The sequence below is a fragment of the Lucilia sericata genome, unplaced genomic scaffold (genome assembly GCF_015586225.1).
Source record: "Lucilia sericata isolate MDLA Ls3-8-SP2 unplaced genomic scaffold, ASM1558622v1 Contig000253F_arrow, whole genome shotgun sequence".
Taxonomy (NCBI): domain Eukaryota; kingdom Metazoa; phylum Arthropoda; class Insecta; order Diptera; family Calliphoridae; genus Lucilia; species Lucilia sericata.
The window spans coordinates 37,888-65,291 of record NW_023994279.1 but is presented as its reverse complement, the minus strand read 5'-3'; the positions used below and the strand labels follow the sequence as shown (position 1 = coordinate 65,291).

Genomic DNA, 27,404 nt, shown 5'->3' with positions numbered 1-27,404 from the left:
TCTCAATAAACAACTTTCTAGAACATATGAACTTCTTAGGAATGATAGGTAAGTCGCAAAAGTGAAAAGTTTCCTGAAAAATGTTTTTTCTTTACTTCAATATTGAGATACAATTAGGGTGATCGATTATTCGACATTTTCCAAAAACCGGTTTTCGAATAGTTCGAATAGTTGACATTTAAAAAAAACCGGTTGATATTTTTCAAATTCAGAAAAAACCGGTTAACCGGTTTTTCATTACAATCAAAAAAATATATTTTAATTTGAAAAACTTAATGTTTATGTTTAAATTTGATTAATAAAACATGGCCCGAAATGATTTTTAACAGTTTAAAAGATTATAACTTTAGATCTAGTCGTCTGATTTACATTATTTCTTTAATATAAAAAAATTAGGAAAAAAGTAGGACACTTCTGTTAAACATAAGGTACTATGTAATCCTAGCTTATTTTAAAAGCCCTGTTTAGGAAATTTGCATAGGCATTCCAACACTTCCATAAAATTTCAGCTGTAAATTAATTATTGTAATTGGAATATAATCTTAAGATTGCTAAATTTTATCAAACAGTTATCCATTTTACAAATAATTTTTTTTAATTAATTAGGAAAATCAAAAAAGTTTAAACAAAAGAGCTGTAGAAAAATATACTCTAGTTCCTCGACTCGAATATTTTTAAAATTTAGACGGGCTGTATTATTATTTACTTAAAAATTTCATTTAAATAATCTTTGAATACAAAGCAAATAAAAGTATTCGAAACCGGGTTTTAAAAAGTGAAAAAACCGGGTTATTCGATATTCGAAAAATCAACATTAAGAAAAAACCGACACTGGTAAAGCAGAAAAAACCGGTTTTAAAACCGGTTGAAAAATCGAGTCGATCACCCTAGATACAATGCTATCTATTACGAAAATAATAAAAAAGTATTAGTATTATATCAATTAATATTGACGCATTATTTTGCATTCCTTTTCTAATTCATAAATCACCGGTATGTTGGTGGAGTCACATGATCACCCTGTATGATGTTAATGAAGTATGTAAAGAAGATGGAAGACAGTCTGGAAGCAACGTGCCTGTGGACATCATAAGTTCCGAATCAGAGTCAGATTAGGACGACGATTTGCGTCCACAACTTAAAAGAGTGCGATTTGCAAGTACAGGTCCAGTATAATTTTTGAAAAATAAAACATATTCGATTTTTTTGAAATGGGTCTCGAAAATTTCGTAATTTTGAGCTGATTACGGGAAAAATAATTTAAAAAATTTTGTAGAATATTTTTGGTCCACAAAATGGTTTTTAGTGGGTTGGAGAGGCATTTTGTTTTCGCTTTTTATCGAAATGGGTGTCAAAATTGTCGTAATTTTTAGCTCATACAGAAAAATATTCCAAAAATTGTTTGGCATTTGGTTTAGTCCATTTCAGAATTTTTTGAAATTTGTATGCCCTTCATAATACAATAAAAGTCGTTTTGCGGACCAGAAATACACTAACAACAATTTCAATTATTTTTCCCGCGACAAGCTTAAAATTGCGGAATTTTTGACACCCAATTCGAAAAGATTGCAGAAAAAAGGTTTGAACATATTGTACTGATATCAAGATTTTCAATCGCAGGTAGGGAACTGAGGACCTTTTCAAAATTGTTTTTTATTTTTCCCGTATTTAGTTCATTGAAACGCATCGTTTTATAGATATTCCTCCTAAAAAGTGGTCCACGGTACACCCTAATGTTGAAGTAAAGAAAAAACAAATGAAATTAAAAAATTTTCATAAAACTTTTCACTTTTGCGACTTACCTATCATTCCTAGGAAGTTCATATGTTATAGAAAGTTGTTTATTGAGATCTTAGGTACATTATTGTAGTTGATTGTTTTCTTAAATTTTGAACGGTTTGCTACTTATAGACCTGAACAAGGAAAAAAATTAAAAAAAATTTACTTTTTTCGATTCTGATCATGAAGATAACGTTTTTTTGACGTCATATATTTACAATTTTTGTTCTTTGTGATAAGAGCAACAACATTCCCTCAGAGAGTAAATCAAAATTCCAAACGGTTTGCAAGATATGAGCCTGAGAAAATATTCACTTTTTCAAAAAAGACACCGAGGGCCTAAATCTTTGGGGGCCTATAACTAAAAAAGTGCATGACTTTGGGCAAAACTGGAAGACACGGGTCTTCTTATTTTTGGTCTTTTATCATATAGTGGTGTCCGTATATGGTTATTCAACCATGAATTAAAAAATTACACACAGTGTTATAATTCTATTTGTCGTCTTTGGTTCAGTTTTTTTAGGTTAGGTTAGGTTGATAGGAGGATGTAGTATACATCAAATCCGAAGAAATACACCTAGGCCACTATCGGGCCTGTTGTGCGCTCCAATTCAAGAAAGACAAAAAAAAATTCACTGAATGTATTATTTTTCCATGTTCAGAAACTCAGTTTTTTTATTAAATTTAAAATTTTTTATTGTTTTTCCTTTTTTCATTGAAATCAAATTTCTGAAACCCCAGTTATCTTCAGGATCCGAAGCAGATCCAGTATGAGATGAACATGTTGAGACGTATTGCAAATAGGTAGAATGTACAACGGAAATGGTCAGAAGAAATCCTTACGGATTTTTGTTTTGTCCTCGACTTCATTTAAAACTCCATAAAAAGATAACAATTATCTCATCCCATTTTGATTAAGTATAATTTTGTTTTCTTAAACAAAATTATTTAAAAAAGTTCTCGATGTAGAGTGAAGTATTAAAAAATATTAACATATTTTTTATTTAATTATCTAAAATATTGTATATTTTGCGAAATTTCGAAGATTACGAAGCATATGGTTATTTTTAAATCTTTTCAAAACATAAGTGCAAATTTTCAAATTATCGCCTCTAATTTAATAATGAGAAGTGTAATAATAGGTGAACATACATATGCGTATGAATGCACGTGTGTGTATGTATGTATGTTCGAGTTGTAAATCGTATGCGTGTTAAATGCGTATTGTGTAGGATGAATGCAATGGATGTAGTGTGGCTAAGTAAGTGATTTTGTCATTTTGACGCATGTGTTAATACTTAAAATATAAATTAAATTTCCAGATTTTTGTAGAGCAAGTGCTTATAATTTCATTTTAAATTCCTCTGATTTTCGATACTAAGATATTTTACTACAGTAATCGACAGATAGTACTGGTTTTGTTTGTTTTTATTTATATGTGGGCAAATAAAGAGAGTAAGAAAGCTCTCAACAGAGCTCTTTGCGTAATCCTGTTTTAGAACTGCTTATGTACTATATCTCATATCCATAATCACTTGAAAATATATTCATATGAATATTTTCGTTAATTAACTGGTGTTTTTGATCGTTTAAATCAAAACGAAAATTTCTATCGTTTGCTGATTAGCGTTTTTACAATTTAATTGTTGGCATCTCTGGTGTCTGAACGTTTTTTTTTCACTTTTCCAGAACTTATTCAGTTTTTAAAATGTCTTCCAATGCTTTGTTTTGTTGTCCGCATTATTCTTATAATTGATTTAGACTACTACACTTAAAAATAAAAACAAGAAATATTTTTAACTTACCCACATACTATAAATATGGACATCAATATATCGTCACCTGTAATGCAAAAGGTCATAACAATACTTTTAAAAATTTTACAGGAAAAACAAAAAACTAAATAAAATTAAAGCTATTGTAGTTTTTGAATTTAATTTCAATAAAGTCGGTGTTTTCGAAAATAGACTTCTAAAAATTTGCAACAACATGTATTTTGATGCAGTGGACCATTTTCATTCAAAAAGTCAAATTTAAATTTTTTTGTTGTTACGCCTTTTTGCATATCAGGTGACTATATAGGTGCCCAAAAATATAGATTTTGTTTCAATGGGTCTTATTTTTTATGGTTAGTTGCTATAACTATAAATACGTCTATGGATTGGTTTTTATTCTCCACACTATAGTGATGATTTTTTAATAATTTATTTTATTTAAATCGGTCTAGAAACAACTTTCTTACAGATTATGATAAATTACATAATTAATCAAATAAAAGTAAATATATATATGGAAATATAAATTAATTTATGATTATAAACATAATTCTTTTAAAATTAAAAACAATATATGTTTAAAACTATAATTACTAAATTTCTGGTTTATTACTGAGCTGGATATTGACATTAATTTGTTTACTAATATTTGTAATACATAAATAGAAATATTGTCGCTACACCCACCGTAAAGTATAACAATCGACTCTGTCTATATAAACCTTACAATCAAACTACATCATTTGATGAACTTTTTAAATACACCTATTTTACACCAGTGACTAACCCCATTGAATATGGCGAATATGGAGTCATTGATTCAACAACACCCAAAAATATAATCAGACATTGAGAAAACCATTAAAATTTTAAAATAAACCATCGAATTCGGAGGACTTTACGAAATTAGGTGGAATGAGTTCTCTTGGGTATAGCCTTGAAAATATTTGTTCAATTCGCAATCAAGCTGTATATTGTACCTACTAAAGTGTAGTAACAGTGATTGTGAACAGATCTTTGCAGCAAGTCATAAGTTTATGTTCTCAATGAAAAAAAAAAAAAACAATCAAAACAAATATACATAAGAATGTCAGAAGATAAAAAAATCAAAAAATATTAAAGTAATTAAACATGCGAAATAAACAAAATTAATTTCTTTGAATTTTCAATTCTTTTATTTTCTTTATTCCACATTTTAAACTAATAAATAAACTGTTTTTAATAAAATTTTAGTTTTTTTGTTTTGGTAAACAGCTGTTTGTTTTTGATTTCAGTGTTACCACTTTATCGTTTTTTTATGCTAAAATCGTTTGAATTTTTTGTTTATATGTTGAAATAAACAATTGGCAACACTAAACTTTCTTACAACATTCGAAAAACATATGAAAAATTGTCGTAGGAGTTGTATAGAGCTTTTGCATAGAAAATACCAACAACATTGCTATGACTATTGTAGCAACTGCTGACATACAACGCATACAACGCTACAACATCGATTGTGAATTGAACAATTGTATTTAAAAAAAGAACACTCACTGAAGATCTACCAATAAAATCGAAAAATAGTCTCAAACCCAATTCCAAACATAGAATTAGCGAACATAAACCCCTGATATTTAAAGCCCTGGGCACAGAAAATAATAAAATACTATATCTGTCACCAAATATCCCAACAGTGCTAAGGAGAAAACTTTTAACGCAAAATGCTTACTTTTATATGGGATATCATAGATTTTATCAAAAAGTATCGTATTTAGCTTGTTTTTCGGAAAATTTAACGAAATTTTGAATGAAGGTGGGTGGAAAAATCAAAAAATCAATTTTGACGAAATTTGCACCAAGATTAGTACTATTGGATAGTAGATCAGACACAAATTTTCAGCTCTATTGGTCAAAAACTGTTTATTTGGAAACAATGAAGAAATAGCTATCTGAACTCCTTTGGGAAATTTTTGCTAGGACCAATAGGTGAAAAGTTACACTTATTTTAAGAAAACCCTGTATAACCAAAATGTCAGTTTTTTGAAACTTTTTTAACAAATTTCAAAATTTTTAGGAGATCTCATGGGGATTTATGGTCAATAGATAAGGCTATTAAATGGTAAAAATATTAGATCAATATTTCTTACAGTTTAGCTGTACCTGCGATTTGAACTCGGCAGATTTCGGGAAAATCGCATTTTTTTTGTAATATTTTAGAGAATGTGTATTAATTCTTTACTGTTGCACATTTTACATAAAGTATTATCAGAGTATTACAGTCCAGATAATATAAAATATATGTCCGAAGTTTTATTAAAATCCCATAAACTGTAGAGTTCAAAGGTCAAATAACGCAATATTTGGGAATTCTTAGTGAAAGATATCGAAATAATATTTATTTGTCGGCCATCTTTACCAAAAATGACTGGAATTTATCGTATATAGTCCGATATTTAAAATAGAGTGAAAAAACGTAGATTAACCCTTTAAGGCACTTGGGAACAATTTAACACCAAAGTTGACTATGGAGTAAACTTGAGGTGCACATTTTTAAAAGTAAAATTTTGTTTTTAAAACTGATAATTTACATAATACTTTTTTACGGTCGATTTTCAATGTAATATGTCTAAAAATACAAACTTTATATGGTCAAAAAGGCTTAATTCATAAGTTTTTATACTTAATACAGAATTTTTTGTTTTATTTCTGTTATTCCTTTAATTATATAGAGCATTATTCAAATAGAAGTTGTTTTTTCGAATTTTTGAACTTTGGTGTTAAATTGTTCCCAAGTGCCTTAAAGGGTTAAGATCAACAAGCAGTTTGTCTAAACAATAATAAAATTTTCAATTGCAGTTTGTCGCTCAAATTGTAATCATTGTCTAAGTTCCCCATGGACAATATCCAACATAGTTAAGATACTGTTACTCAAGTGACATCATAAAATCAAATAAGCCTGTTGTTGAATATTTTCAAAACTTTATGTGCAAGAAACACAAAAAGCAGATCTCTGAATGCAAGATACTGTAGGGAACTGGGAATATTTTAGTCTTTTTCGCTTTCAGCTATGTATAATATTAAACCAATTTTAGTTCTTAGTTAATTAGTTTGAAACGAGGATGTACATTAGGGTGTCCCATGGACCACCTTTAAGGATGAATACCTCTACAACGATGCGTTTCAATCTACTATATATGAGAAAAATAAAAAACAATTTCTTTGAAAAGGTTCTCAGTTCCCTACTTGTGATTGAAAATCTTGATCTCAGTACAATATATATTGTCCCAGCAAAAAATTATCAGAAAATGTAAGCGATAAAATTGGGTAGAAGCAATACAATACTTAATTAAAAAAAGCTTCCAATATGCAATAAAGTAAGGCAGTGGTTTTGTAATTTTTAAAGTTCTGATATATCTTATTAGTATGCTTAATTAGAATGCATTCTTTATTGATTATTTATTATGTCGGTGTTGCAGAAAAGTTTTAGAAAATCGATTTTGGAACTTATTTGTAAATCTAAATAATTGTTGATATTTTATCATGTTATCCATGTTAACCTTGTGCGCACGGCACAGCTCGCCATTTTCGAGATAATTACCAAAATCATCCTGAAAAGGGGCAAGTACGAAGCCTATTGGAAATACTTAAAATCAGTACATTATTACACATATCCCCATATAACCGGACTTTTCGAATTGGTTTTGACCTTAGCTCTATAATAACGTCCTTTCAGAAAAATAAAAATTTATGTGAAGTTCATCACATCCTCCTATATCACATTTTAAATAAACTCATATCTTAATCATGCCCTATATACTTTTTTACTTTTTTCCTTTCTGTTGTTTAAAAAGAAATTGTTGCTAACGTGCGATCAAATAAAATTGACAAATCTAAACAAGTATGAAACTGTTTATATTTTTTTTGTTGTTTTATTTTTTTTAGAATTTCCTGTGTTTTATTTATTTATTTATATTTTTTAAATTCGGTTTTGATATTTTATATTAAAATAAAAAACAAAATTATTAAAGAATATAAAAAACATGCGTTTTATTACATTAAAAAAGTGTTATTAAAAGGGTTTTATAGGGGCATTAATGAAGCGCATACATAAAGCACAGATCTAATAACATATAAAATACATAATATAAGTGCAACTAGTTGCTATTAAATAAAATCTTTTTGGATTCAAAACCTATTGCTTCTAAGTGGCTCATCTCAAAAAAAAGTAAGTGATTTCGGATTTAGCCTCTCTTACAAAATTGCTTCCAGGCAAGCAGTATTTTTTGCTGGGATGTCCAAAAACATTTTTCTGGAATTTTTTGGAATTAGTTGTCAAAAATTTCAAAATTTTGAGCTTATCGCGGAAATAATAATTAAAATTTTCGTTAGAGCAAACGACTTATATTGTATTATAATTGGCATATAAATTTAAAAAAATTCAAAAAAATTCTGAAATGGACTAATCCAAATGCCAAACTATTTTTTAAATATTTTTCTGTATGAGCTAAAAATTACGAAAATTTTGACACCCATTTTCATAAAAAGCGAAATCAATATGCCTCTTCAACCCCCTAAAAGTCATTTTGTGCACCAAAATATATTCTACAAAAACTTTAGAAAGAAACTTTTGAGACCAATTTCGAAAAAATCGAAAATATTTTATTTTTCAAAAATTGTACTGAGGTCAGGATTTTCAATCGCTGGTAGGGAACTGATGACCATTTCAAAAAAAAAAAATATTTTTAATACGCATCGATTGAGTGGTATTCCTACATGAAATTCTTAAAAAGGCTGTTCCTCAGGACACTCTATTGTACATATATACATCAAATCCGAAAAAATACACCTAGGCCTCTATTGTGCCCTCCTTAAACAGTGTTTCAGGTGCAGAATAGAACACTAACCACTGACATACCGGTGGCCACTTTTTATACCCTATACCACTATAGTGGGGAGGGTATTAGGCGTTAGTGCTGATGTTTGTAACGCACAAAAATATTGGTTCTACACCCACCTTAAAGTATGCCAATCATCCACCGAAGTATAGAATCACTTTCTGAGTCTATTGGTATACTTTAGGATAGGGCTATATAAACCCGCTGCCCCCATATAACCTCTCATTTAGAAAATCCCTTTTTTTGACAAAAAATTGTTAAAATATTTCTGAATTAAGGTAAAAATTAAATTAAATACTTTATTTTAAAAAAAATAATCAAAATTTGTAACATAATCACGTGTGTAGGGTATCACAATGTCGGTCATGCCCGACTATAAATTCTTACTTGTTCGTTCTTAAATTGAAGGACTAATTACTGTAACTCGGTATGCCACAAACTATACAATATTGTGAAAAACGATTTTTAAGTTTTGAAAAATTATAAAATTATATATTATTGGATGAATTTCAGTATACATACATACACAGAAAAAAATAATACATAACTGGAATGAATTTTGTAATAAATTGAATGAATCGAACATGACTTTTTTTTCCAAACCCAAATTGCAATAAATATCCGTTACCTATTAATATCTTCCTTTTTTTGAAAATAGTCACATATTAGCGAATGTTTATAATAAATAAATAAAAATATTGGAAAACAAAATATGAAATTAAAAAACACAAGCAAATATAGTTAAACATCCATTCTTCAGCAAATTTTGCAAGTTACGCGCATATTTCATTGTTTTCAATCTAAAAATCGTAAAGAAATAAAAAATTTTCCAAAGAAAATTTCAAACATTTTTTTAACAAATAGAAAAATATAAAGAAAAAAATTTGTAATATTTTAAGTCAAGGCTTCTAGATTATGTTTAAAAATTAAAAAATGAAAAAATTCATACAATTTATGAACCTATTCTTAAATATTATTAACTTTAGTCAATGAAAGCAGTTCATAATATTTATGCTCAAACTTTTTTCTGTGTATTTGCTAAAGTTATGTAGTTGTTCATTTTGTTTTTTAATTCTTGATTTATTTTTCTTAATCAATTCTCAATATTAATAAAATCATTCTAATTTATTTTTTGTTTATTAATTTTTACAAAAGACTGCCTCTATAACATTATACAGTACATTTATTTTCTCACTTATTAAATCGCTACCCTGCCAGCAATTTTGTAGTCGACTACGAGAAAAATTCACTTCTAGTTTACTTTTACAGACTGACTATAAGCTAACTACAATGTAATGCAGAGCTGTCCCGAAATTTTGTATTTGGCAACGTAAAGAACCGACTTTTAAATACTAACTACAAGCTAACTATAATGTAATTCAGAAGTGCCTCAAAATTATCTGGAGAGAATTAATTGTATTTCAACATGTTTTCTCTTGTTTCTCTATTATTATGATTTTATTTGTTAGCTTTAGTAGACTGACTATAAACGGACAACAATGTAATGCAGAAATGTTCCAAAATTTGGTATTTATTTACGTAAACAACCGACTTGTAAAGACTAGCTACAAGCTAACTATCATATACCCCAAAATTATCTGGAGAGCATTTTGTTTCGACATGTTTTCTCATGTTTCTTTATTATTTGGAATTTTGTTTTACATTTTTGTCATTTTCTTGTATACGTTATGAAATTGGAGTCAGTAAATTGGAAAAATTAATTATAAAAGGTTAAATATTTCAAAACTCGGTCCCTAATTCTAAATTCTGCTGATTAATACTGTAAATATAATACATTAAGAGTTAACATTACACATAACACTTTAAAATTTATTTTAGATTTGGATGAATGGGAATCATGGAAATAATGAACAAATCATTCATAATTTTATGGATACCGGTGTTATTATTAGTTCCCCTGCAGAAAACTGATGTCTATTAATTTTAACGAACTAATATCATAACTTGTATTAAAGCGAAATGTAATTTAGATAACTAGTAGTTAAATTTTAAATATATTTAATTAAAATGTAATTAATTTATACAGTAGGGAATACAAAAGAAAACTATTACTTGACTTTTCTGCAACTAACTTTAAGTTAGTTAATGAAGAGTTACCTTTAAGCTTTAATGCATTTAAAGTTAGTTGAGTTGCTGGCAGGGTACATTTTCATTGTGTTTATGTATGAATATATACATACATAAATTTTTACATAAATATATACAGTGTATATATGTATGTATGTACATGAATATGTATGTATGTATATGAATACATATTATTTTAAATTAGAATTGTATTCAATTTTAAAAACCTCAAATCATTCATGTTATACAAAAAATATATTAATTTAAATAATTAAAAAAAGATGAAAGATTTAAATCGGCCAAAGATTGTTTCTCGGTGGTGTATTTCCGTCATGTAATTGATCATTAATAAAAATCACCCAGGTAATATTGTGAAACTAACCGGGCTTCTTCATATTATTTTAAATGTGTTATTTTTGTAAGTTCACGCATGTTTAATAATAAATTAATTTTGGTTTCTTTATCTGCTCCTTTATTTTCGTTACAGAATGATTATTGTTTTGATTTGTTTCTCTTTCTAATTTTACTTCCAATGTGAAATTAGCGTTTGCTTTACAAGGTAATGGTGAGGTCTGCTGTCAAAAAAACTCATGTATGAATGAACACAAACAAACATTTGAAGCATGGAGCCGAATAAGGGCATATAAACCGTTTGGGAAATTATACAGGAGAGCATAAAAACATCATAAAACTTTTAAATTATATATTTTTGATAAACTTTTTAAATATATCCTCAGATATCATTCATAGCTATTCCTCTGAAAATTTTCAGTAAAAAATTCAAATTACAACTTGCAAAAATAGACACTTGAAATTTTGCTAAAATGGAATATATTTTTGTTGAATATGTTCTGAAATAAATAATTTTTCATGTACTTATTATCAACTAAATTGGATAAAACTTGGACAGCATCAACGTAAGAGACCATAGTATAATTTGCTTAAGTTTCAAGGAGGTCCTTGATTATCCTTTAATATTATTAAAGGACAAAAAATTAAATCACTATTTTGCTATTTGTATGCCTTAAATTTCCAATATTTTTGAGTTAGAGGTCGGGACAATGTCAACTATTATAAGGACGAAAATCTATATATTTAAGGAATTCATGGAATTGAAATGTCTTCCTCCTATTCTGTAAATTTGATGCAATTATAATAATTATTTATACGATTTTTAACAATTTTTCAATTTATCTCTTCAGGAATAGATGTAAATAGAACAGATGAACACTATACCGTCGAAAAACGCGATTTGGGAAAAAAATGTTAAATTAAATTAAAAAAATTAAACATTTTCAAAGGGAAAATATTTTAAAAGTATTAGGGCCTAATTTCGTAAATCCCTCACTTACTATGTATTATATTTGTCTTTTGTAAAACACTTCATTATGACAGGTGAAGAAGTGAACATGTTTCGTTTTTTGATTGAATGTATAGAACTTCCTGTGTTATAAAACGCATAAAAATACACACTTGAAACTTCAAATCAAACACATAAATTATTCAGGCATTTGCTTTGGAATTTTATTAAAAAAATAAACAAAATACCTTTTTTGTATGGAACTACTCGATCTCGTACAGGAGAGTATGTGAGAGTATTTGGTATATATCTATTTATATTCTGAAATTAGAACACTTTGTATATCCACACATGTTTTATCCAGAATTTGTAGTCGAATAACGAGGGGACCACATTATTCATATAGGAAACTCACATTCTCTTGTCAAACAACTCTACTACCATCCTTCCAAAACCTAATTTCCTGGTTCCAACACAAAATTTTTTTCTAGATTTACCATTTTTTCAAGTCTAATTGGACCAAAAATATGGAAAAATTTAATTTGTATATGTACAGGTTTGTGATTCTGACAGTTGGTTTGTACATACTATAAATTTTGCATGGGGAGTGACTACATTTTTAATTACAATTACATTTGTTATTGGTCAATTACACATTAATTGGAAAAACTTAATTTAGAAGTAATTGTAATTGGTTATTGCTCAGTTACACATTACAAGCAATTGACCATGTAATGAATAACTTTGTGTATCCATTGCGCCCCATACCTGATCCTTCATAAGTTCCCGTAATTGTGGCTCTACAAAAATTCCATCTTTAAGACTCCTGGCTATCTTTGGTACCTCGTTCGATGATTTTCTTGATGATATGTACATACATATATTTGAAAAATTAAACTAGATTCAAATAGTTGAGGTTAATATGCTTTTCATCTAAATTGAAATTTAATTTTTATTTATCTAAAATTCGTAAAAACATGAGTTTTAGCTGCTGTTTCTAAAGCGTGCGAGCACTTTGAGTTAAAATTTTACTTGTATTTTGTTATTTAAAATTTTACTCAAAGTACTCAACGTTAACAGGAAACTACACATTAGTTGTTACGTTTGGAACAAAAAATCGAGCTTACACCGAAAGAAAGACTTTAGTATGACGCATGTTTTGTAGTCTTCAGTTCAAGGATGATTTCATTGCAGAACAGTGTTATAGTTCTAATATAAAGCACTTTTTTTAATATTTAGTTTAACATTGACAACAGCATTAAATAATATACCAACAACAAACGTATGTAAAGTTATATGAGCTTTTTTAATGATAATTACAACACTTTTATATAATTGTAAAATAATACGAAAAAACACAAGATACAAGAGGGTTGTGAATTGGACTAATATATATTTTTTGACACTGGACAAACCAAGTAAGAGGAGCTTCTATAGGAGTTAGGTTGGTACTATTTATTTATTTTAAAACTTAAATTTTACATGTCTGGTTGTAGTCTCTTCTATGTTTCTTAATAATATAAGGCAGTCGTAATTCAAGTCTGAGTTGGGGAACAACTCTCGCGTCATTACCATTATTTCCTAAGGACGATCAGACTTGTGTTTGTTGCCAAGCTTTTGACAGAGTTACGTCTCACTAGCACTAATTGAGTGTATTACTCCGTATAACTGTTTCCAAGTTATGCGTTGTTTGCATTAATTGCGTACATTCGTTTTACTTACCTCATTTGAGGTTATATTTGATTAATTAATTGTTCGGAGCTCCAACTTACTATATAAAAGGGCTCTCTCCGAATCAACGCGGGATAACCATTTTGAGTATTTTAAATACACCGCCAACATATTACAGAGTTAAAAAATAATAATATATAAAAAAGAATTGAATTTTTCTTCTTTTGAAGTCTGATAAAAATTTTACCTTAGTTCTTTAAACTTTATGTCAGAAATACATATAATTTTAAATTATTATTTCAATCAGGAAATAAATTTTAAGTTGTATCAAATGAGTCAATACTGTTGTACTTTTAAAGATCGAATTGTATCAAAAAAGGAATATTTTACCAACCCGGGTACACAATAGTTTTGAAATTACGGTCAAATTCGTTTCAAAGTCGCTTATAATGAATTCTTGATTAAATGAATTCTCGGTTATTACAATCTATTTTTCAGTTCCTGGGGTTTTGGTATTATTTTCATACAAAACACATCTTTTATAACGAACTCGGTTATAACAAAGCATCTGATAAAACGAACTAGTTTTTCAGTGCCTCAAGTACAATTTCATACAATTTTCCTTTTTATATGCCAAAAAAAAACATATTTTTCAAAAACAATATTTTAATAACTAATATGCTTATACAAAGTTTTCGATTTGTTTTGTAACTCTTATACCATAATATGCACTTTTAGCCACTTCAATATAATTTTTTAACTATATTATGACATAATAAATAGTTTAATGAATAATAATTGCTTTATGTTTGATTTTTTTTTATTTGTCATTTTCTTTTGTTTTACTGAAAATCCACAGCTGGAAGTTCTGTTTTTGATATTTTTTGGTTTTTTGTTATAGTTTTCATTAAAAACGAGTTGAAAGTAGTTTTTAATTTGTAATGAAATTTTAGTAGTTTTTGTATCAAAAACTAAATCAAGCCAAAAAATGAATAGTTTTTCTTTGGTATGCATAAATGGCATATTATAATGAACTTCAAAAGCAATGTATGTCTGTATATTCTTTTGACTGTAAAAGGCCATTTTATTTTTGATCTAAAAAACTTTTCCCGTCTTATTACGATCTTCGCTTATAAGAAACAAATTTGACTGGTCCACCGGAGTTCGTTATAAACGGGATTGGCTGTAGTAGTGAAATATTACAAGTAATGCAAAGGATGCCAATCGGTCACCTGTAATGACGTGCCCATGTTTAACTCATCAGTTAATAACATTGCTCGTGATTGGAAAATAACTACTACATATTAGTAAGCTGAAGTAGCAAATTCGATGTTGTTGAACTAGTTTAGTAAACTGCAGGGTAAATATACATAAATTGAAAATCATGGACTCTTTGTATGTAAAAGTGTTTTAGTATTAAAACTTGATCGCCATTATTTTCCAATATTAGTATATATGTATGTAGTTCGCTTTTTATTTGTATGTTGTTTAAAGCTTAATAAACTATTAATCCGTCAATCATTAATCAATAAACTTTGGAGCGATTAAAATATTAATTTTATTTTGCTCATTAGGCCATAATACTGTATTCACTACTGACTTCTTATGTCTGCAAACAGAACTGTACAGACATTAATGTCTGAGTTTTTTTTAATACTGACTTTGAGTATATTATACTCTTTAGTTTAAACTCATTATTTTCCCCTTGTTTTGCTGAATAACAAATATTTTTTGAGTCACACTCAATTTGGGAGAACTTGCTCTTACATCAGAGAGAAAAGAACGTTTGTAAAATTTTCTCCTGAAACAAATTTTCTTGAAACGTGTTGTGCTACGAGAGCACATAATATTAACAATGAAAAGTACATAGTATTGTCTCTTTCCATCATACGTTTGAACCTGAGTAATACTGACGACAACCAATCGTTGTCGTTGTTATCCGTTCTATTCTTGTGTATTGGTTCAGCTACCCGATACCCTTGTTGTTATTGTTGCTTATGGAAGTGCAAAAAATAAATATTATTATCGGCCGTTACATTGCGAACCACTATAAAAATATAATGGCTGCGCAATTGGAGAAGACATTCAATTCAACTGGGTGAACACGAGCTGCCAATGGAAATTTAATTAATTCATAATTATTTTTGATTGATTAGATTAATTACAACACATTCAATAATTGACAACAAAAACAGTTCAAACTTATAAATAAATAAAAACATATTAAATTTACTTATCATTTGTTAAAATTGTAAAAAGGTTCCATGTATGCCTTCAATTATTTACTTTGAAGGATTTTAACATAGGAAATTAAATTAAAATTCTTATATTTCAAAGGTTATAGGTAGTAATTTTCAAGTTTATGATTATTGTTTCATAGTATACAATGAATATACATACATATGCATATTTATGTATACATACCCTCATACATAATGCATTTTACATAAAACCATAACTTTTTTATCAAGCAAATCATAGGAAAGAATCCATTCAAAAAAATAATTGAGCCAATTAAAAATTTATTCAAAAGTTGTAAGCTTATGTTTTAAACAATAAGAGAATTGACACTAATAAAAATAGACAAATGTTTACATGAATGTTAAAGTTCTTCTTGCAAAATTTGTGGATTCTAATTGTAATAGTTTCCTAGATAATCAAATTTTTGTATTTAATTCATAAACGAGATGCCAACCCGCCCATTTTCCTCTAAATATTTAATGAAAGTTTTTAATGCAAGAATTCATGCAAAGTTTTAAGACTTTAAGTCTATTAGTTTCCCCGACAAACGAATTTGTGTATTTAATTAGGAGGTGCCAAGCCCCTATTGCTAGTCCGCCAATTTATTACCCAAAATGTTTACGTGGATGTTAAAGTTATAGTTGCAAAATTTGAGGATTCTAACTCGAATAGTTTCTCAGATAATCAAATTTTTGTATTTAATTCATATGGGTGGTGCCACTGTCCCTACTGTTAGTACGGCCACAAAATTGAGGACTATTATATTTTCTCAGATATACATACTGATTTAAAATATTCTTCGTACTGATTTAAAATATTCTTCATATGGAAGGTCCCACACCGCACATTTTGCCAACAACTATTCTTATGAATGTCAAAGTTGTTCGTAAAAAATCTCTAGCTGTTGTAGTTTCTGAGATATGTAACTTTTAATACTTATTTTGTATGTGGGCGTTGCTCCGCGCATACATGAAATTTCAAAATAGTTTCTTCCAGGCATACAAGAAAAATTACTGATCATGCGAAGTATCTTGAAGTAATCCTTCATAGTAAACTATCCTGGAATATGAACATTCAAAATGGGATAAATAAGGCAAACATAGCTATCTACACTTGCAGGAGAGCAGTTGGGGTGTTAACGCTAAAGGTATAAATTGGATCTTTAAAGGGGTTGTAAAGCCCATATTGTTTTATAGTGTTGTAGTGTGAAGGCAGGCAATGGAAAATACTTTTCACTGCGCAGCCATTGAACGCACTCTTATGTACATTGCATTGGTGGCTTCTATATTGAAAGATTTGGGTTCAAATCTTCCTTCAGGCTACCAAACTATTGTAGCATTCTACAGACTGAGATATCTGCTATAAAACGAGCGGTAAATTGGCTGAGGTATTATCGAATATCGGGAGATATACGTATATATACGGACAGCAAAGTCGCAATAAAAAACCTAGCGTGTGTCTCTACGACATCTAGGTTAACCGAAGAATGCCGTGTATCTCTTAATGAGATAGCGAGACATTCTATGATGACGCTAATATGGGTCCCTGCCCATAGTAATTGTTTAGGAAAATATATTGCTAACGAACTTGCCAGAAACGGTGCGATGGGAGGGGAGAATGAAATCGACGCCTTCACTGGTATTTCCCTTACTAACTGTAAGGCACTTGTTCAAAATGAACTATATGAAATGGCTCAGATATGATGGTTTCTATTATAGCTTCGAGGTCAACATGGCCTATTATGACGCTAATATGGGTCCCTGCCCATAGTAATTGTTTAGGAAACTATATTGCTAACAAACTTGCCAGAAACGGTGCGATGGGAGAATGAAATCAACGCCTTCACTGGTATTTCCCTTACTAACTGTAAGGCACTTGTTCAAAATGAACTATATAAAATGGCTTAGATAAGATGGTCTCTATTATAACTATATAACATGGCCTCTATATGATGGCCTAAGTCTAGCTTATTGTTAAGCTTTCGCTGGGAGCAAATTAGAACGCTGCTATCGGTAATAACGGGTCACTGGTTATTGGCAATCATGCCAGAAGAATGGATCTCCAGTGCAATGACTCGTCTCCTCTGTTACTGTCCGACATTTAATGGGAACAGGGAACTCTATTTTGGATCTACTGTTCTCAACGACGGGACCGAAATCAGACGGACCCACGTGAGCCACTAAAACTTGTTGGACAAGAAACAACAGACAGTATAACTAGTCTTATCTTCAACCGAGGCGGAACATATGGCAATGTCTGCAGTAACCCAAGAAGTAGTCTGTTTAAGAGAACTTTGTTATGAACTCGTGCAAGACATTTCAAACAAACCAACTCCTATTTTATCAAATTTTACTTTACTTTTATAAAAATAATTAATTCAGTTTTACTATGTTTTTATGTTTTAAATTTTCTATGAAAATAAAATATTTTTCACTTCGTATTGAGATACCAAAAAGAAAATATTGCCTTTCACTTTTCAATAGTTGAGTTTTTGCTGGGTAGTAGCCAAACTTGTAGATTATACTATTAAAAATTCATGTAAATTTGTTTGTGAATGGTTTTAGAAAATCGATTTTCCGCCGAAGGTTTTTGCACAAAAACGATCCTGAAAATGAAATTGGTTTCCGTTATTAGAACACCACGCAGTGATATGGCCTTATATTAGTACATATGTATATTTGGTATGATGTTATCAAATTATAATTAGTAGACATTTTTCGGTTAAGATTTTTTATAATTCTCTAAACTAGGCTAACATTGGTTAGTTCAGTGTCTGTTTCTGTGCTCAACTCATTAAAGTTGGAGGTACCAAATACGCGTTGAGGCTGCAACGCGTTTTACACCTTTCAAACTTTTCACGCTTACAAGCTGCATGTTACACTCCATGTGTTATTTTGATCTTTCTTCAGATTATTACGGTTTTAAAAATCAAAATTTTAAGTTTTTGTTTATTTCATTATACCCTACACCACCTTATTGGGGAGGGTATATTGGGTATGCTGATGTTTGCAACGCACAATAATATTGGTCCTATACCCACCTTAAAGTATACCAATTGACTTAGAATCATTTTCTGAGTCGATTTAGCTATGTCCGTCCGTCCATGTAAACCTTGTAATCAAACTACAGGTCGCAATTTTGAAGATAATTCAAATTATGGTCGGCCTCGCCCGACTATAATTTCTTTCTTGTTTTAGTTTATTCTTATTCTACGCAAAACAAAATACAAATCTGATCAGCTGCCGACGCGTCAAAAGTTGAACTTTTCGCGGCAGGCGCGTTGCAAACTACAGTGTGTAACTTGTTAAATCAAAATATACGATTTCACCTAACAGCTAACTACTTCTGGTTAATGACTAAGTATTCCCCGGGCAATATCTTTGATGCATCCGCCTCAAGCTAGCTAGAGTTAGAGCCCAGCCATGTATCCTGAATGGTCTCACAGACGTCTCAGGAAAGTAGGCAACAACCGCTGAATCATGGCTGAACCGCGGGATTGGACGCGCAGATAGCAGACCTATCACCAATCTAGGGGAAGAGGGTTAGCAACCCATATCAACTGAAACCCAAATTCCTTACGAATCGCTAATTTGGCGCCCTATGCTATATATATATATATATATATATATATATATATATATATATATATATATATATATATATATATATATATATATAGCTTAATTTAAGTATGCCCAATAGGGTATCCCGTGGAACACTTTTTTTAAGAATCACTTAAATGTGTCACATATATTCCGAAATTTTGAGCTGATTACGGGAAAAGTAATTGTAAAATTGCTTTACAGCAAATCGACTTTTAGTGCATAATAAGATAAATTGCAAAATAATCTAAAAAATTCTGAAATGAACCAAACCTAATGCCAAACCATTTTTCAAATATTTTTCTATATAGGCTAAAAGTTACGACAATTTTGGCTCTTATTTCGATAAAATGCAAAAATAATATGCCTTATTTTAAAATTAATATTACGAAACTTTTGAGACCCATTTCGAAACGATATCAAAATTTTTTTTTAGAATAATGCACTAAGACTTTCAAAAAAATTATGTTTTAATTTTCTTGGGTTTAGTACATTAATACACAGCGATTGACACTCTAATGTCCAAGAACCAAGGTTCAATATAGGCAATTTTCTCCAGCTCACGAACGCTGTTAATGCTGTCAATGTAAATACATACATTCATACTTACATATTTATGTGTTTAATATTTTTTTCTTCCTACTGCAGTTTTTAAAATAAGTTTGTCCCAAAATTCCACATCTGTTTAGCAGAACTGCTACCAACATTAATTGTATGTATGTTCAGTATGTAAATAAGAACATATTATCATACTGGCATAGAAATATTTTAATTGATAACAGTTGAGAGAAATATAAATAAGGAAAAAATTAAAATAAAAAAATTAGGAGGAATTTTAATAACCCATTTATTTTTAACATCATTTAGAGCAATTTCGTTTTTCTTCATTTCCATTTAATCGTTCTAAATTAGTTATTTTTAAGGGTTTATAAGTCGGATAAAAAACTATGAGGGTGTAAGTTTTTTGTAATTTGAAAAATTTAAGAGAGTGTTTGTTGGCGTGGTTTAAAAAGAAACATGGGGTTAATTTATTAATATTTGACAAGTCTTAACTCAAGAGAATGATAAATTGTGTGTTTTGTAAAACTATATAGAAATGGGTAAGCGTTTTCCAACTTAGACATACATTTTAATGTTTATTTATTATTTACCCAGCAAAACCTCGCAATAACTTGGACATACTCAACAACTTACTTTCCAATGGCAACTATATACCGTCTGCATTACTTATAATGAGTCTAGTGACATATGTACTTATAAACTGATATGCATATTATCTTAGGCTTTACCGCGAGTTAACAACTGTATTTAATACAAAGAGAAAACAAAATTATATTTGTATGTGAAAGCCATTATTAGGAGGATGATAGAAGGATATACGTACATACATATACATATAACATCAATTCCGAAGAAATACGCCTAGGCCACTTTCGGACCTGTTGTGCTGTCCTTTTCATAGAAGAAAAAAGGTTTCTTATTATAAAAAAGGACCTTGTATTATCTCCCAATGTTCAGAAACTCAGTTTCGGGATGTAATTTCTAATAATTTTCCAATCAGTGTTCGTGAGGAATGTTATATCATAACGGCTTAATAAGATTTTGGAAATAAAAAAATTTCATATAAAAAAATTTATTTCAAAGTAATTGTTAAAGAACGGTAATAGTACTTTAGCGATAACGGCATTTTAGCTTAATTCGATAACGGGATTTTAGCGGTAATGATATCTTGCGGTAGCGGTAGCCAACCGTAAATCAATTCGGAGTATTTTTTATACCCTACACCACTTTAGTGGGGAGGGCATATTGGATTTGTGCTGATGTTAGGTAGGTAGGTAGGTAGGTTGATAGGAGGATGTATACTACATCAAATCCGAAGAAATACACCTAGGCCACTATCGGGCCTGTTGTGCGCTCCAATTCAAGAAAAAAAAAAAAAAAAAAAAAAAAAAAAAAAAAAAAATTGTTCACTGAATGTATTATTTTTCCATGTTCAGAAACTCAGTTTCCTGGACGTAATTCCTAAGAATCTTCCAATCGGTGTTGGTTAAGAATGTTATTTCTGGAATAACATCACTTCCAAGATACTTGGATCTAACTTCGACGAATGCCTGACAATGGCAAAGAAAGTGCTCCAGAGTTTCACTGTCCTCTCCACATGCTCTACATTCGTCTGAATTCGCACGTCCAATTTTGTATAGATGTGCTCGTAATCCTGTGTGTCCACTGAGAATACGTACCATCATACTAACCTCAGACTTGCTCATTTTGAGAAGATTTCTCGTCTTGCTCTCATCAGGGTCACCCCATAGAATCTTTGTGGTTCTACCCACCGTTTCATTATTCCAAGAGGCCTTATGGGATTCTCTCATCCATATTTTTAATTCAGCTTTTGTTGCGTCGAATGGTTTTGCGTTTGTCAGGTTAACTACATCGAGCTCCCTTCCCTTTAAAGCTATTACATTCGCCCTTTCGTTGCCGACTACTCCCGAGTGGCCTGGTACCCATATGATGTGAACCTTACCTCTGGGAGAGTATTCAGTTAAAGCTTTCTTACAATCCAATACAGTCTTAGATTTAATTCTATCACCTGATATCGCACAAATTGCCTTCTGGCTGTCGGTAAATATATTAAGCCCTGTGGGCGCCATATTTATTCTAATCCAATTTACACATTCCGTTATTGCTCGTACTTCTGCCTGGAAGCTTGTGTTATGATTAGGTAAACGGTGGTATATTTCTGTTTCTGGGTCTTCAATATAGAACCCCAGACCCACTTTGTCCCCTAATTTAGAGCCATCCGTGTAGCAACGGATTCCTACTGGTATTTGCTCTAATGTTCCGCTTGACCAAGACATTCTATCTGGGATTAGCGTTTCAAAGTTTCCGACATATTCAGTGTCTGGTATGCGATCAGGCACGTCCGATGAATGTGTATAACCTTCCAATGTGTCCAGTATACATTGATGACGTGTCCTATAACCGTTTTTGGCCAGTTCGCCTAAAGTAAAGAGCCGTTCGGCTGTAAGCGCCGCCTCATATCTTATATATGTTTCAATGGGTGGAATATCTAGCAACGTTTCCAGAGCCTTGGTTGAAGTAGTACACATGGCACCACTTATACCCAAGCAGCATGTACGCTGAACTCCCTGCAGTAGTTTGATATTACACTTTTTGTCCAAAGCACTCCACCAAATTATTGAAGCATAAGCTAGAATTGGTCTAATTACACTTTTATAAAGCCAATTTGTCATAGTAGGACTAAGACCCCATTTCATGCCTATGGTTCTCCTACATATCGCCCAGCACCGATGTGCCTTGTTGATCCTATCCTCTATGTGGTGTCTCCATTTTAATTTCCGGTCAAGTATTACACCTAAGTACTTAACTTTGTCTGTCACCGGTATCTTCTTGCCCAAGAAGCAAGGTTCAGTATATGTAGAAATTTTTGTCTTTCTTGTGAAAAGACAGATTTCCGTCTTCGCCGGGTTAACATTGAGGCCTCTCGGTTGAGCCCAGCTCAAGGCCGTATTCAGAGCCTCCTCAGCTCTTCTACACAAGTAATTTGGATCCTTTCCCTTTAAAAGTATTACGACATCGTCTGCATAGCAGACAGGTCTAAGTCCTTTCTCGGTTAGGGTCCTTAGGAGGCTATTAATCGTGGTGACCCAGAGTAAAGGTGACAAAATGCCACCCTGTGGTATACCGCGAAATACCTTTTTCCTGATAGTTATATCGTACATCTCGCAGCTTATCCATCTGTTCCTTAGCATGTAGTTGATCCAGTTACGGAGCACCCGGTCAACATAAAACTGGTCTAGGGATTGGATAAGGGTATCAGTGTGCACGTTATTGAAAGCGCCTTCGATGTCAATGCATACTGCCAGTGTATACAGTTTGCTATCGAAAGATTCACTTATGTAGTGGACAACTTCATTTAAAGCGGTTTCCACCGATCGTCCCTTTACATAAGCATGCTGCTTATATTTAAGGTCATTGTATGGTATGCTGCTTTTAACCATGCTATCGACTATCCGTTCCAAGGTTTTAAGTAGGAAGGACGTAAGACTTATCGGTCGATAGGACTTAGGTGTCGCATAGCTAGGTTTCCCTGGTTTGGGTATAAATATTGCTGATGTTAGTAACATACAAAAATATTCGTTCTAGACCCACCTTAAAGTATACCAATCGGCTTAGAATCGTTTTCTGAGTCGATTAAGCTATGTCCGTCCGTCCGTCTGGCTGGCTGTCCATGTAAACCTTGTGCGCTATAATTGGATGAAATTTGGCACGCACGTTTTATTTGACCCAAGGACGAAGCCTATTGAAAATGGTTAAAATCGCTCCATTATTTCACTTAGCCCCCATAGAACAGATATATCGATAAAATACGGCACAACTAAGTTTTATAGAAGTCTTGCTGACCCTGCCAAATTTGCCACATTCGACCCTAGCTCCCATACAAAGTCCCCTTCAGAAAATTACTTGAATGTCCAAAATTAACTTATAAACACAAATATCGCGATGAAATTCAGCACAATAAAATATTATGTAAATATAAATATATTCACAAAATGTTATCGGGCTTGGTCCATATTTGCCCCTAGCCCCCATATAAATCCTCTTTCAGAAAATTAGTTTTTCATCCATAAATTGCTTAAATGTATCGGAACAAGGAAATATTGAAGATAAATGCTTTATTATGAAAAATAAATCACATTTAATATTCATAACTGGTGTAGGGTATCATATGGTCGGCCACGCCCGACTATACTTTCTTACTTGTTTTTTTTAAGAATTTTCAGTTTGATTTATGCCCAAGTACATACATGATTTGCGATAAAAATATTGCGATATTTATTTCACTTAGCCCCCATAGAACAGATATATCGATAAAATACGGCACAACTAAGTTTTATAGAAGTCTTGCTGACCCTGCCAAATTTGCCACATTCGACCCTAGCTCCCATACAAAGTCCCCTTCAGAAAATTACTTGAATGTCCAAAATTAACTTATAAACACAAATATCGCGATGAAATTCAGCACAATAAAATATTATGTAAATATAAATATATTCACAAAATGTTATCGGGCTTGGTCCATATTTGCCCCTAGCCCCCATATAAATCCTCTTTCAGAAAATTAGTTTTTCATCCATAAATTGCTTAAATGTATCGGAACAAGGAAATATTGAAGATAAATGCTTTATTATGAAAAATAAATCACATTTAATATTCATAACTGGTGTAGGGTATCATATGGTCGGCCACGCCCGACTATACTTTCTTACTTGTTTTTTTTAAGAATTTTCAGTTTGATTTATGCCCAAGTACATACATGATTTGCGATAAAAATAAGATTGATTTAAGAATGTAAAATATTGAATTAATCCAAAACTGGGCTTAATTTCAGAAATTCAATCATTTCAGCAAATAAGTTGATTACAAAATATGGTGAAATTACAAATATATATATATACATATACACATTAGCATTTAAAGACACTTAATAAGCTGTTATCATTTGTCAAAAATTCAACTACATACTTATTACAAAAACATTCTTAACTGAATGGGAATCATATGTTAGGATGTAAATGAATGTATTTTTGAATTAAGTTAGAAATATATTTAATCATTCCCGAATCATTTTAACAATAAGTAATAAAATCGTTATTAAATTTTTAACTACGTTATGCTAATATTGATAAAATAAAGTTGAATACATGTATGGATTATTTAAGGAAGAAATTCTGGCAAAAGTTATAATTTGTATAATTCTTTTTTTGGTTATTTAATCAATTTTTGAAATAAGCGATCACAAAGTATTTAAATACATACATATGTATGTACATCCATATATAATAATATGTACATATATTGATATATTGAACATCAGTGTTATGTTTCAACATTTGTTAAGAAAAAAAAAAGAAAGATGAGAGTGCAATTTAAACAATTTAAAAAGCAATTTATATTGCATGTTTGTAATAAATTTTTAATCAGATTTCGTTGTGGATTGACGTAAAGCAACGTTGAAGATGATGACTGTGGTCGTATAAATTTGAATTGAATCGAAATCAATGCATTTAAGTATGTAGTATGTTAGTGGTTTTTACTGGTAATTTTAGTTATTTTTTGTCTTTAAATCAAACAATTGTTGGCAATTACAAAGGATACCTATGGGCACGCAACTTTTCGACATCTTGCGGTGACCATGTAAATTTTATGTAAAAACATACATACATATGTACATGGAATATTATAATAAAGAAATATAAAAATTGCCAATTGAAATAAATTCTACATAGCGAAAAATTCTTTGGCTTGATTCTGAAACGATTCTAATTGTTGCTTCAATAAGGCGCGGATCCAGCTCAAGCGTTTGGGGGGGAACTTTTTTTCGTTCGGTATATATTTTGGTAGTGACGAGTTTACTTGATTTTGATGACTATACGCAATTTTTGATATGAAAGTCGAAACTTTTTGACGATTTTGCATTAGTGTTTAGTTAAAATAAACCGAGACATTTCAAAAATTCTCGATTTTTAAAATTTTTATGAAAATTTTATACACACACATTGTGTAAATACTAAATTTAAGGTATTCCAAAATTTCCAAATTCATTACAGTTTAGATTTTATCGAGGATCAAAGTTTATATTTTTAGGACTTTTTCAAGAAGCATAATATTTAAAATTGTATTATATTGTTAATATAATGATAATGGAATGTGTAATTTCAAAAAATTCCGAACAAAAAAGTAGAATTTTGAACATGACCCTTTCCGATTTCGATGAAATTCGGTAAACATATTCTTGATGTAAATACGGAATTTAAAGTTCTCCAAAATTTCTAAATTCATTACGGTTCATATTTTATCGAGGTTTAAAGTTCATATTTTTAGAATTTTTATCAACAAGCATTAAATTTGACATCGTATATTTTCTAAACTATTTATCCGATTTTAAATGTTTTAGTCCCTTGCTAAAGCATATGTCTTGTAGTTTGGCAATATATTACTTAAAATATTATAGTTTTAATATAAATATAATGATATCATAAAACGTCCTTTAGTCAAGGATATATCAAAAAAGGTACTTTCCATTTTCTGCATTCCTTCACATAAGATTGCTTATAGTGTACTCAACAATAAACGATTAAAATCGGAGAAATAGTTAAGAAAATATAAGATGTCAAATTTAATGCTTGTTGAAAAAAATCTTAAAAAATGTGAACTTTGAACATTAATAAAATCTAAACCGTGAAAAATTGTGTAATTTTGGAGAACTTTAAACTTCGTATTTATAAAAAGAATGGGTGTACCAAGTTTCATCAAAATCAGAAAAAGTAAGGTACAAAACCTATTAGAAAATTTTTGAAATGCCCCAAGGATATATAATAACTTCATTAATTTAGAAAATAGACCATGTCAAAATTAAAGATTGTTGAAAAAAATCTTAAAAAATATGAACTTTTAACATCAATAAAATCTAAACCGTAAAGTATGTATTTGAAAATTTTGGAGAACTTTAAATTTCGTATTTATACGAAGAATGATTGTACCGAATTTCACTGAAATCGGAGAGGGTCATGTTGAAAATCTCAGTTTTCGATTTTTTTAAATTACCCAACAGACAATATAAATTTATTTGTTATAGACAACAGTTTTTCAAAATTTTTACAATTTTTAATTTTGCGTTCAAATTTTGTAACTGATTTTTCAATGTTTTTACATAAAATGAAGGAAATTTACAAAAACTTCCTTTCAAATCAGAGGATAAATAGTGAATGACTGTTTAAGTCCACTTGCATGCAGAGCCCTATGTAAGTACGTCTGTTAAATTTAAAAATTGCTTGATCCTACGCAAATGTATTTAAGGCAATTTTGTGGACATTATATGTATAATCCACGATATCTACGTTCGTGGTGCGGATAGAAAACATAATTTCTTCAAAATTTTAACTTGCATTATAAAAGGTAAATGTATTAACAAAATTTTTTATTTAATTTAATTTTTTATAAATAAAACAATATACAAATTAATTTTGTAGTATTTTTTACTTGGAAC

General features: G+C 30.3%; 1 protein-coding gene across 3 annotated transcripts in view; it reads right to left on the bottom strand.

Annotated features, from left to right (window-relative positions):
* The window catches only part of LOC119602791 (paired box protein Pax-3-A-like), a 111,855-nt gene that overhangs the window by 72,564 nt on the left and 11,887 nt on the right, over positions 1 to 27,404 (bottom strand). The window contains exon 2 of one of the 3 annotated variants that reach the window (XM_037954499.1): positions 3,585 to 3,621. The exons of the other annotated variants lie outside the window; for them this stretch is intronic. The gene's annotated coding sequence lies outside the window, so the exon portion shown is untranslated. The remainder of the gene's footprint in view (positions 1 to 3,584; positions 3,622 to 27,404) is intronic. 3 annotated transcript variants of the gene reach the window in all.